Source organism: Pelobates fuscus, chromosome 9 (assembly GCF_036172605.1).
Source record: "Pelobates fuscus isolate aPelFus1 chromosome 9, aPelFus1.pri, whole genome shotgun sequence".
NCBI lineage: Eukaryota > Metazoa > Chordata > Amphibia > Anura > Pelobatidae > Pelobates > Pelobates fuscus.
This window is the reverse complement of record NC_086325.1, coordinates 59,831,693-59,844,799: the sequence shown is the minus strand read 5'-3', so window position 1 is coordinate 59,844,799 and position 13,107 is coordinate 59,831,693.

Sequence of the window (13,107 nt, the reverse complement as noted above, 5' to 3'; positions counted from 1 at the left end):
GAGAATTGAGCAGTGAGACTGCATGGGACATGATAATATTTCCTACATTAAGCTAAACTTATTTTGGTGACTATAGTGTCCCTTTAACACTTAAAAATGTGGAAGTAAAAAGCACTTCTACAGGTATAGGGGGGCACTCTTATATGTTTGAGAAAAGTTATTCTGTACTGCCACCTTAATTAAATATATTCTGGACTGCCACCTAAATAAAACGTACTGCTATAATGTCCAAAAAATATCAAATAAATCCAATAGCACATATATTTGAAAAGGGTTAAACATTTTCACTACACAATACTTAATGAATATTCTTGCATTTAACACTCCAGATAAAAAAAAGCCTTTTCGTACATTAACAACATGTTTCTACTTTAGAAGGTTATTCAGATGATGTTCCATTATGTAGGATAGCATGTCTCTTTTGACCACACATTTTTGAAAGTTTTCTATTTGACAGAGAATAACAAATGTATTTATTAGATAAATAATCAGATGAGATGATCTATTTACCAGTTTGCAAAACTCAAGTGAAATCACAAAAATATGTACAGTCTATGTCAATCAAATGTCTTTTTTCTTACTGAAAGTTATTATTCTTATATAAAACATTCTGTACAAATATAGGCTAACAAAGGACTAATAAAGCTTACTCCTGTTGTGCAAATTGTTTTCTAACACACGTCAAGGTCGTAAGTCCTACTTGTAAAAAGCAGCATTCTGCGACAATTACTGAACTATAATTTTAAGCCTAGATTAGAAACATAACATGTGACAAGTTTTTGAGAAAAAACAAACAAACACTGAATATGGTAATTTTGAAACAGAAACAAGAACGCTGAGAAAAAAAAACGATTTGGAGAATTTAAATAAGAAAACATTAGTGTAAAATGCTTAAAGACTGTAAATGTATAAAGTCTAAAGAGAAAAAGAAAAAATATATTTTTCATTAGCGAAAATAAGGACTCGGGGATAATTGACGTGTGATCATTTAAGGTCGTGATTCAGAATTTCCTCCTAGCCTCTCTATGATCATGTTTGTCTCACTCTTCACTTCACCTCTTTTGTTCTCTGGTAACTTTGGAATTCCTTTGGGGCTACAAAAGAGTTTGGACCCTGATTTTTGAGTTTCTTCCTTTTTGCTCCTTTTTCCTCCCTGCTTCCCCTTTTTCTTCTCTGTTCATTGCACCCCTTTTTTGTTCTACTTCTTTCTTTCTTTCTTTCTTTCTTTTTCTGCTCTTTACCTGTCTCTTTCTTTCTCATACCATTTCTGTTCCAGTGTTCTTGGGCATATATAGCTTTGGCTGGGGCTTGTCCTTCTCTGGCTGTGCTCTACCATGCTTTCCAGATCAAGATCATTACACATAATATTAAGGGACACTGGTCTCCCCACACATGTAAAATTGTGACCAGATATTATTGTAAAATGCAAGACCATATAGTCCTTCTTCAGTAAATACAAAGTTTACATATTTCCTCCTACTGATGATGGATGATGGGTATGTCTCCCAGTATAAATTCACTGACCACACCAAACATGATGGCTTGTTGATATTGACCCAATCTAGCCTTGACTTCCTGGTTATGGAGATTACATGGGATTCTTAGGGCACTTTTTTCTACTCCTTTTCTCCAAGGTGTCAGTTCCTCTCCAAGGCAAACAAATCTGACACCATGTTACCTAGAAAACTGTGGGATTAGGTTCGACAAGATTACTGTTAGGGAGATAATGACCTGGGATGGAGGCTTACTCACCATCCACCACTGATAGCTGGCTCATTTGCCAATTTTTATCACTCTCCTTATGGTGGTACCACCGCTAACACAGTCATTAATAAGCATTCCTTTATCGCTTCTTTTCTCTCTGAGAGGCAGTTGCCTCAGTTATCAGAGGGGACATGTTGGTATGCGGGATCCTTTCCTACCAACATTCTATTGCAACAATGGACTCAGGTGCAATTGGGGCTTTAGCTGCTTCTATACTCCAATCCCCTAACATTAAGGGGCATCAAGCTTGAGTGGGACTCTCATAGCTGATGACATTCTTCTCACTCTTACTTTACTTCACAGCACGCTTTCTAATCAATTCTCCATACTCACTGAGTTTGATTAACTATCTATTTTCAAAATTATTTGCAATGAATGCGAAGCCCTCAATCTGAGTGAAGAGGAAGGCTTTATACCCAGACCTGCCATCTTGTCATTCAGCTTTGAACTTGGGTCTTTGATGAGATGGTGCAGGACTTGAGGATCTGGAGCCCAGTCCTTGGTCAGCCTTATGCCACTGCCCCTACCTTTTTATGAACCTAACTCCTACCACCAATAAACTAATTTTCCGAGTATGCACACCAACTACAGTATGTATTGCTAAACATTGGAAGCTTTTTTCTGAAAAAAGTTCACTATATTTTGACAATGGATAAAATGATGGCTTCTATAGAGAGTATGTCTTCCAATTAGACATAATTCCTTGAATTGAAAAGCATCTGATGAAGGGGATACCTCACCTGCTTCTGTTCTCATGGAACAGCTTTTTTTTCCCCCTTGTCTTCATCTTTCTACTTTTTCTTTCTTTTCACTGTTTCTTTTGCCATTACTTCCCCCTCCTCCTCCTTTCTTTATTTCATCTCCTGGTTACTCACTTATTTTCAATGCATCTGTGCCTCTCAGTTTGTATTTTCTTCACTCTGGGATTTACGATGAAAATGAGTACCTAATTATACACTTTCTGCTGCAGAGAAATATATTTTTACAGTTACTGGCACAGAGGAGAGTATATATATATAGCTCTATCCATCATTTGTATCATCTTTTAACAGTGAGACATTTTACCTTTAATTACCTTTTAAAAGGTAAGAAACAAATAATTAGGAGTTGAAAGCTAAGGGTGACGTAACACATCACCCATGCTTTGCTCTCATTTTAGGAAATTGTGAAGTTTATTCTCCTGGAATATAAATACCCTTTGGGGTATTTGAGACACAATGCAATTTAAAGTTAGTAACAGGAAAAAAATATATGTTTAGTTTTCTGTTCATAGGTCATAGTGCTTGTTCGCTGAAAAAAAGACATACAATCCTGACATAAGCTTATTGATGTGCACCATATATAGATAAAACAAAATCAATTCATTCAAAATGATTCATTAGAAAAAAAAAATGTTTCAGTAAAATCCAGTTTTGTCCATGTGGCATTTCTAATTGGCCAAATTTTGTCTATGTTATTATTTTGGAAAAAATATTCAGATGAACCAATCTGGCATGAAGATACACCCATAAGTATACTGTAAAATATATGCATAATATAAATGTTATGTATGTAGTTTGCAATACACCGATAGGAACATTTTCACATTGTTTGGTTTACAGACAATTAGAAGAAGTAACCAATTGAGGGAAAAAAGAAAGAGGATGGTCATGGATGGATGGTGTATGGAAGGAACAAAGGTAAGCAGGGCTTAAGGGTATCCATGGAATCCAAATCAGGAAAAGTCAATATCAAGAGGGCAAAGTGCAAAATATGGTAAAGTATTTTGGAGTGATTGGTGTAATATATAAAAGGAAATACACTTACACTTTTTGGAGCTGATGGATAGCTCCAAATATATTCGCTTGGGCGGTATAATTCCCTGTCTGTGGATATTGTGGAATATATTGTTTTTCTGTGGGGCTCCAGATGATATGGAAACATATATATGAGTGGGTACTGGTAGTGTGTTTTTTTGTATATTCTGTCTATGTAAATTATAAATAACAAATCTTTATACATATATCTATATCTATATATATCTATATATATCTATATATATATATATATATATAGATATATATATATATATATATATATATATATCTATATATATATATATATATATAGATATATATAGATATATATATAACAATGTCCAAAAGCTTGCACTCCAGTATAGTTAGAAATTTATAGCCCGGTGCTTGTCGGCATCAATAATATACATGGTAGTTTGAAAAGCACTCCAAGGACTTCATATAAGGTGAAAATAAAACTTAGCTTTATTCTACAACAACCAAGGTGATCGACGTTTCAGTCCTACAGCAGGACTTTCATCAGGATGATCCTGATGAAAGTCCTGCTGTAGGACTGAAACGTCGATCACCTTGGTTGTTGCAGAATAAAGCTACGTTTTATTTTCACCTTATATGAAGTCCTTGGAGTGCTTTTCAAACTACCATGTATATATATATGCAATGTTAGGTATTCTTAAACAGCAATCCATATAACAATATATCACTTTTATGATCTGAAAATGCGCTAGCTAGACATCTTTGGTTTCAATAAATGGCATACTATTTTAGTTCAGTTTTGGAATAAAAGCTCTGTCTTGTCTGTACACAAATTGAGATTATGTGAAGAGCATGAGAAGGAAAATACAGACATACATGTTACGAGTAAAAATATGAAATCATTTACACAATCCCAATAATAATTTTGAAAAATGAGAGCCGGGAATATAAAATTAACACATCTAAATGACTCATTGAAATCAAAGTATTTTGAGTGCCTACACATAATTGTCTGGCTATCACAATACAATTATAAAATTATAAATGTAAGGAAGTTGTGCACTATTTATCTATCTATCTATCTATCTGTATATCTCTCTATCTATCGATCATCTTATTTTCTGTCTATCTATCTGTCTAGCTACATAATGAAAGTAAACAAATGCACTCTAGATGCAAAGTATACAATACAGTGTATATAATGTATTTAAATTGTTGGTAGTGGACGTGTTAAAATTAACGTTTATGGCAGGCTTACTTTAACATACATCATCCCAAATACATTAAATTCATCATGTATCATAGAAATACATGATGCATAAAATGTAAAATGGGGATATATAAACTCATCTTACCTGAGAATCAGTATGTCTTGACCTTCATGGGCATTGTGCTTCTATAACACCTACTTCTTTTCCACCCTTGCTATGTCCACTCCCTTCTTTGATTTGCCTCACTCGGGATGGTTCCCCAAGCAAGGCAAACCTCCTCTGTGTTTCCAACACTATAGCTTCATTGACTTCATCAGTCACTCTGTTCCTGGGGTTTTCTTCAAATCTATACATTTTTCATTACATTCGCAAGCATAATGTATAGACATCTACCATGACAGGTACAGTTTAAGCAGTACTGTCATTTTAAAATGATCTATGAATATATCCATTTTGTTTATTTCAAGACCCTCTCTGCTTTTCTCAATGTATCTAATCTGCAGTTACTCCTCTTATGCTTCAGTTCATGGGCTTTTGATTTATCACACGTCCCTATAATACCCATGTTCTCACTCTGGTCGCCAATAGGGACCTACAAGTATCACAGATTGTCCTGAGTGCAAAATAACTCTGTTTGATAAATATAAATAGGTGCTCTCTGTGTGCCAATTTTCTGCAGTGTAGTTTTGTGATCACTCATTTTTCAAAGGGTGCAAAGGAACAAACAGTAACTCTAAGGAAAGAGCTTGATGGGCAAGCAAAGGTAAATAAACATGGCATATAAGAAGATGTTCTATTTGTAAAATTAAAGGTTGCAAACTGTCAAAGATTAAAGAGTTTTATTATGTGAAATATCAGGAGATGTCACACTATGAAAATAACAGCAAAGGTGAGTGTTGCAAAATTGTGACCAAAAATGACCAAAAATTGTGAGATACAAACTTATCTCATCAAATTTAAGACATCAATAATAAAAATCAAGCAAGGAAGAGGTAGCAAATCCTGTTTACGTTATTTTAGGTCATTTGTTTATTCACGGTGGAATTAGTTATTGACATGCTTTATTGTTTTATTATTCTTTGAAACTCTTGTGGCAATCAACCAAAAATTATTTTGCAATGACTAAAATATTAACTAGACTAGGAGATTTGTCACACAATACACAATCATGTGTATGCCTAATTTACTGTTCTAAGAAAAATAAACCTACCAGGATCAATCTTATGTCCTGTTCACAACATTGAATTGAGGAAGGGTAGGAGAAGGGTCAGATTCCTCAATCCACCATCAGCAGTAGTGCCATGGCCTCTGAGAGTCTTAAAAGCTCTTCATTGGCCGTGACGACTGCTGTCAAATCTTCCACAAATGCCTCTACCATTTTTACTGCTGTTAGAGGCCACTAAAGGGCCACAAAAAGTGGGTGTACATAGTCTACAGCAATCTCTAGGTAGGTGGTATGTGTCAAAGTAAAATCCACATGAATGCCATGACCTAAAGTTTCCCAGAGCATAACACTGCCTCTACCAACCTCTCTGCTTCCTGCTGCCATTTATTCCCCAGGTAAACAATGCACATGCACCCAGCTATCCACCTGATCTTAAAGAAAATTTGATTTATCAGACCAGGAAACCTTCTTTCATTGCTCCACGGTCCAGTTCTGATACCCACGTCCTGATTGAAGGTGCTTTCAGTGTGGACAGGGGTCATCATGAGCACTGCGATTGGTCTGCAGTTATGCAGCCCCATAAGCAGTAAAAGTGAAGTAAAGTTCTGTATCGAAGAACTGCACTTATATAGTCTAATCCTGACTGCTGCTTCTAAGGAACTTTATTCTGGAGATTCTCAGTCTTCGTGATCCTTTTTTTTTTTTAAATATGCTCTAGGATCTTCAAAACACAAATGTATTTATTTTCAAATCATGTCACACTCTGATTATACACAGACAGGCCCGTTAATCTTAATATGTGACTTCTGAAGGCACCACAGTTTATTTAAGCATTTCATAGCAGCATGATTTTTTAAAAACATTTTTTTTACATATAACCAACAAATGTCTGTTTTTTTTTGTTTGTTTTTTCAATAGGTGTTTGTTAAGCAGTTGAGATACTTTTACTAAAAATAAATAAATACTTTCGTTAGAAGGCAGCAAGAAAATGTATACGTAGTTATGAAAAGCACTATCATAGAAGTATTGAACTAACCACTGTTTCAGGCACATAAAAATAATTAAGAATTAATTTATCAAGACGTCTAACAGTTTAAATCCAACTCTGTATCACCTCTGATAGGGTTTCTAAACAAAGATCAAGTGAAGTGTGCTTGTGTACACCAATAGAGGTAAATATGAACATGGACAATGAAAAAAAAAATTATTAACATAACAAATAAGAACAATTTACATGAAACATTTCCCTATAAGGAATCAATTCCACTTAGTAAATAAGATAAGTACCTCTGCAGTCAGGGGCATATTAGCCGCGAGGCAAACAAGGCATTTGCCTTGGGCGGCATTTTCCAGGGGGCGGCAAAAAAAGCAGCCCCCCAAATGCCCAAGGCAAATGTCTTGTTAGCCTTGCGGCTAACAGACATGCCGGATGGGCTGCTGGGCGATCGGGAGGCACTGCCTTGCGTGCGGGCGGGCGGCCGGCGAGGGAGCACTTCCCCTGAGCTGTCTGCTCAGCTCCCTCGCCAGCCGCAGAGTGAGGCTGGGTGGCGGAGCCGGAATATGACGTCATATTCCGGCTCCCAGCCTCACTCTGAGGTGCGCGAGGGAGCTGAGCAGACAGGTCAGGGGAAGTGCTCCCTCGCCGGCCGGCCGGCCGGCCGCCCGCCCGCCCGCCAGGCAGTGCCGCCCGATCGCCCAGCAGCCACTGGACCACCAGGGAGGAAGAGACACCCCCCTCCCCAGCATTCCCAAAGGTAAGGAGGCTGGGGGGGGAGGTGTTAAATTAAAAAAATATATGTTAAAAATAAATTTTAAAAAAATGTGTTAAAAATAAATAAAAAAAATGTGTTAAAAATAAATTTAAAAAAAAGTGTTAAAAATAAATAAAAAAAAGTGTTTAAAATAAATAAAAAAAATGTGTTGAAAATAAATTTAAAAAAAATGTGTTATAAATAAAAAAAATGTGTTAAAAAAATAAAAAAAAATGTGTTAAAAATAAATTTTTAAAAAATGTGTTAATGTTGGTGGGTGAGTGTGTGTCTGTGTCTGTTAGTGTGTGTGTCTGTTAGTGTGTGTGTGTGTCTGTTAGTGTGTGTGTGTCAGTGTGTGTGTCTGTTAGTGTTTGTGTCTGTTAGTGTGTGTGTGTGTGTGTGTGTGTCAGTGTGTGTGTCTGTTAGTGTGTGTGCCAGTGTGTGTGTCTGTTAGTGTTTGTGTCTGTTAGTGTCTGTTAGTGTGTGTGTGTCTGTTAGTGTGTGTTTGCCTGTGAGTGTGTGTGTATGTTAGTGAGTGTGTGTGTCTGCTAGTTTGTGTCTGCTAGTGAGTGTGTGTCTGTTAGTGTGTGTCTGTTAGTGAGTGTGTTTGTCTGTTACTGAGTGTGAGTGAGTCTGTTAGTGTGTGTGTGTTTCTGTTAGCGAGTGTGTGTTTCTGTTAGCTAGTGTATGCGTATCTGTCAGTGAATGTGTGTGTATTTAGAATGCGGGGCGGGGGGAAAGGTTGGGTGGGGGTGGCGCCTGAGTTTTGTCCTGCCTAGGGCAGCACAAAACCAGGATACACCACTGTATGCAGTGCCTAAAAAAAGGGTCTCAGAAACCCATCTCAGAAATAATATAAAAGGAGCAGGGCCTGTTCAAATGATTAGCCTTGGGGATCTGAAGTTTTATTTGTGGTGCTTTGGAATCATAGACACTGAGTGATTTGGGAGATGTAGAGACAGGGGGCAAACAAATGTCTGTTTTTTTTGCTTGCATGTTTGTTACCTTATCTGACACAATCCAAAATATTTTTCTTATTTAAAGTTAGATATGCTGCAAAAATCTCAGTAATATCAAATATAATTACAGGTTGTAACATTACAAAAATGTAGGAATATCCCATAGGGTAAACATTAAATATGATAAATTAACCTAACCATTTAAATCATATATCAATACATGTGGCACATAAATAACAGCCATTGAATAGCATCCTGTGAAATGCACTATGCTTTAAAAAAATAATAATAACATTGACAGAACTGTGTTTACTTATGTTTACTTATATTTTAAATGTGTTTGATTTAGAGCCTTCATTTTGATTTACATGCATCACTTTAAAAATCTTCCAGGTTTGTAGTCTGGTTACTGAATACGCACATATCTATTATTTAGAAACACCCAAGGGCTTAGTTGGATTATGTAGTCAAAAGATGATGAAAATAAATGATAATATGTGCTCATGTGTGTCACTCCGAGGTGACTTGAAAAACCAACATCTTGAGCCTTGAACAGGTTTGGTAACAGGAGCTGTCATACTGCATGCTGTGAATTATGGCAACTATAGTTTTTTTTTGTGTGTGAAAATAAAGGCCTGATACATAAAATCAGAATAATGTATCTATGATTTAAAAATCCAAAATGGTCAAGTGTCATTCCTAGACATAGAGATAATGCATTGTATTTGCACTTAGAGGGAAACTGTCACTTCTCCGTAATTCATACCATTGACTAAAACATTAAAATTCGCTTTAAACTATGTCAACCTTTCTTTCACAATGATGTTGCATGCTACTTTAAAATACTCATTGTTTTCTTGCAGCCTGTTCTCAGTACACTGGAAAATATCCCAATGGGTCTGTCCAGACCTGAAATGAACAGGTTACCATATAACAAAGACCTGTCTCTCTCACTCTTGCAGCACTTTGATAAATGACATTCTAATACACCTCCTGCTGTCCTAATTTTTAAAATGATTGTTTAAGACTGCAGTACACAACTACTTTCCAGCCCTTTTATGCTAATGTTTCCTCTGGGAATGGTGAACAGGGTAGGTTATAGCCTCCCGTCCTCACCGGCATGCCTCCTGACCCTCTTGCCCCTCCTTTTTTTTTCTTTTTTTTCTCTTCCTCCTCTCTATCCACTTTTCTCCCTGCTCTTCTATATTATCTCGTCTTTCCCCCTGCGATGCCACCCGGACCCTACAATTGGCCTCCTCCAATGACCTTTTGAGACAGATTGGACAGAATCCCTGACCCCGGACCAGTGACCCATGCCCACGGAACTTTAAGACATAATCTACAACTTTTTCAATAGACCCTGGGATTGGATGTGGGATGGATGGCCCAGAGAGAGGTATGCAGGGGGGTGAGGATGCTAATTCATTGGGGGGTGAATCGCAGGGAAGTGACTCTCCATAACTTGCTGATGCAAAGTGGGATGACTGTGTTTTATGCCTGGTCTGAAGATTTGAACTGTTTGCTGTTACATCGAGCATAATGCCTTCTGTCTATCTGATACCTATATACTGTCACAGAATTCCATCTACTTATACGCTGTTAAAGACGGACTGTGAATTGTTGATTATTGCGAATGTTACAGACTGCTCTCCCCTGCACGGGAAAAACATGGTCTTTTGTGAACTCAATAAGAAACTATTTAACACAATCTCATCTGTTTTGGTGACATATATACTTGTTATTTTTATATATTAGGCCGTACACAATATCCAGTGCACTCACTCATCCACTAAACAGGAACTTCAAAGCTCACAGATTTTATTAGATTTTTTTTTTTTTTTAAACATATAATCTAGGCCAAAATAATGGGGGTTTCGTTACAATATATGACATACATTGCCACAACGTCAATGCACCCCATATTGCACATATATTAGACTGCATCCGTTTTTTTTCTATGAGGTAATATAGCTAATTTAATTTACATTTTATTTTAAATTGTTCACATTTTTATATCAGTATGTGCATTGCCTGTTAGTGCGCTTGTCATTTGCACAGAAACTTGATTATTTCAGTCATTCTAGAGAGAATTTATAGAATGGTTCAATTCAAATTGCTATTTATTTTTAGAAGGGAATAATTGTATTATTTATACACCTTATTTAACCAAGGTATACATTATCACCATACAATTATGCTGACAGTAAGTTTGTTAAATTTATTGGGTGACATGCACTGACTATCTTTCTATGCGCTAGTCTATCACATAATCTTTTAAGGAAAGTTAAATTAATATTGACTTGGTTGTCGAGAAGATATCCATTTTCTTCTTCACTGTTGCTAGAGAAACAGTGTAATTAGCATTTGGTTTCTTTATTATATATGATAATTCAATAAATTGATTATTACCTGTAATGAAGTGAGACATGATATACATCAAATTTTTATTGGCACATATACCAATTTCACACTATGTTCTGTTTCTGATATTTTTATTGTTTTGCTAATACTATTCAAATACTCTGTTGGTTTAAATTTCTATTGAGTCTGTTATGCTTAAAATAAAAGCAAAGCTTATGATTTACATCTAATCCATATTAGATATAACTGTACAAACATACATATTCTCATACAAATATATGTATGAGAATGATACCTTTTGTCTAGTCCTATATGACCTCTCACTCTCATAGTAATCTGCATTTGTTACCAATATGTTATTATTCCAACCTGTAAACCTAACTCTTTTTATTTAAGCTTAAAGGGACACTGCAGTGCCAGGAAAACAATCTGTTTTCCTGGCACTGCAGGTCCCCTCTCCCTCCCACCTCCCATCCCCAGTTGCTAAAGGGGTGAAAACCCCTTCAGTCACTTACCTGAGACCCCCGCTGATGTCCCTCGTGCTGGTTTCGGGTCGCCGCCGCTCCTCCCCTTCCTTACTTCAGCCGAGGAGACCTGCCGCGCACGCGCATTGGAGCTCTCCATAGGAAAGCATTGAAAATGCTTTTCAATGCTTTCCTATGGGGAATTGTGCGACGCTGGAGGTCCTCACACATCGTGAGGACGTCCAGCGACGCTCTAGCACAGAAACCCTGTGCTATAGACACGGAAGTGCCCTCTAGTGGCTGTCTAGTAGACAGCCACTAGAGGAGGAGTTAACCCTGCAAGGTAATTATTGCAGTTTATAAAAAACTGCAATAATTACACTTGCAGGGTTAAGAGTATTGGGAGTTGGCACCCAGACCAATTCAATGGGCAGAAGTGGTCTGGGTGCCTGGAATGTCCCTTTACCATTATGCAGTCACATCGCAGGCCACATGACTAGGTTTAGAAAGCTAGCATACATGTCACTTACATTATTGTTTGCCATGACCGAAAATAACAATATTGTGTACATATAATAGATTTTAATGTTTGTATACAAATGTTCTTTTTGTGACTTTTTTTTTGTACATGTTGTATGTAAGTAAAGTGACTGGAGTGGAAATCTCAGTTTACATCTGTGTACATTTGCTAGTTCAAGGTGACCTTATAATTATTAAAGTATTTAGTACGTTAAATAAAGATATTGTAAATATGTACTAACCTGATGCGTGTTAAACATGTAGGTTATGTAAGTGAATATGCAGGGACAATGAACTACAGCTAAATTGACTGTGCAAGTGAGATTAATGTAGTTTGAAGCAGGGTCTGGTCTCAAGATTCATACAATGTGATCAACTAGCAAACAAATGTGTCTATTGTCTATGTGCAATCTGTAATCATGTTCTGTACTTTTGTACTGATTAGTTTGTGCAAAATAGAGAAGAGTACAATAGATAATTATAACCTGATGATTATTTCCATTTAAGAGCCAGCTGCAGCAGATTTTACATTAATATTTGTGCTCTATGTGTTGATACAAATGTTATACTTCACGTGTAAGATTAATTAATATTCACTGCACACATTTATAGAAAATTCAAGATAAATAAAGCATCTAGACATATGTAGACCTTTCAGAGAAGAAAGTGAATTCCAAGGGGAATTTAAAAAGATCTGCTCACAACTTATAATTCAACCAATCATATGATGCCAAGTTAAATTATGGTTATTAAACGTTCCAAACACTTATTTTAATAATACATGTTAGAAGTAACTTTTAAGTAAAGTTGCTTTTTAAGTAAAATAAACTGCTATTTTTATTTAATTTAGATATGCACAATAGCATATTTTGTTGAAATTAACCTTAATTATTTTGGTGAATTAAAGCATAGTGATTTTAATTAGCATGTGCATAGGTATGTTTGTTCCTCAAACTTTTAATGATATAACAGATAACAAAATAACAATAGAAATATAACCAATTAAAGAACTGTCAGTGGAAAAAGATTACATTAACCAGAAAGCAATTTCTATCCAATTCCTATAGGAAGGTTTTCAGACAGATGCATAATAGTAAATAGTGAAATTTTGTTTAGCAAAAAAATAATATTTTGAGACCTG